We start from the raw sequence: 1,136 nt of genomic DNA, 5'->3' as shown, positions 1-1,136 counted from the left end.
CCCTGCTTTACTTTGCAATAAAATGGCTCCTCAAAAGTTCTTTTAAGTAAAGCGTGTTCCCCAAGTGTTTTGCCCTTTAACTTCTCCCACCTTCTCATCTTCCTGTATTTATGCTGAAGGGAAAAACCTGGTGTCCTAGTTTGGCTGGGATAGAGTTAATTTTCTTCCTAGTAGCTGGTACAGTGCTGTGTTTTGGATTTAGGATGAGAATAATGTTGATAGCACACTGATGTTTTCAGTTGTTGCTAAGTAATGTTTAGTCTAAACTCAACGATTTTTCAGCTTCTGATGCCCAACCAGCAAGAAGGCTGGAGGGGCACAAGAAGTTGGGAGGGGACACAGCCAGGGCAGCTGACCCGAAGTGGCCAAAGGGTATTCCATACCATGTGACGGCATGCCCAGTATATAAACTGGCGGGGGGGGGGGCGGGGCTGAGGGGGGCTGCCATTCGGGGAATAACTGGGCACTGGTTGGCGGGTGGTGAGCAATTGTATTGTGCATCACTTGTTTTGTATATTGCAATTCTTTTATCATTACTATTTCCCCCTTCCTTTTCTGTCCTATTAAACTGTCCTTATCTCAACGCACGAAATTTCACTTTTTTTCCCCGATCCTCCTCCCCGTCCCACCGGGGGGCTGCGTGGCGTCAGCTGCCTGCCGGGTTGAACCACGGCACCTCGGTGCCACGACACGGCCTGAGCCTGGGGGTGCGCGACCGTGCTTAACGCTGCCACGTGAACTCTGGGGAGGGGTGACATTACGGCCTCGGCAAGTTTTGACCTGCTAAAAGGGAAGGGGAAATAATTTCAGAGAAGAAACAACTTCTGGAGAACCTGCCAGAGCCCTCCAACGCCCGGCCACACTAAAAGCCCCGGAGCCTCTGCCCGGCACACGCGGGAGGTTTTCTGCAGACTCCCGCGGCTCTGCCCCTCCGGCTGAGACCTGGCCCACCGTTTGCAGTAACCCGCACCGCAACACCTACAGCCATCAGACAGCCAACCGGAGGAACGGCCCTGCCAGCCTAAAAAAAGCCAAACCCCAAAGCGAGGCAGCCGCGGTGACTCCCGGCCGAGCCGCCGAAGCCCCCTTCGCCCGCACTACTCGCGGCGCCCGGCACTGGCGGGCGGGGGGTCCGC

Source organism: Haliaeetus leucocephalus, unplaced genomic scaffold (genome assembly GCF_000737465.1).
Source record: "Haliaeetus leucocephalus isolate CR32 unplaced genomic scaffold, Haliaeetus_leucocephalus-4.0 Scaffold517, whole genome shotgun sequence".
In the NCBI taxonomy this organism is placed as follows: domain Eukaryota; kingdom Metazoa; phylum Chordata; class Aves; order Accipitriformes; family Accipitridae; genus Haliaeetus; species Haliaeetus leucocephalus.
The sequence above is the reverse complement of the archived record's forward strand: the minus strand, read 5'-3'. Positions refer to the sequence as shown.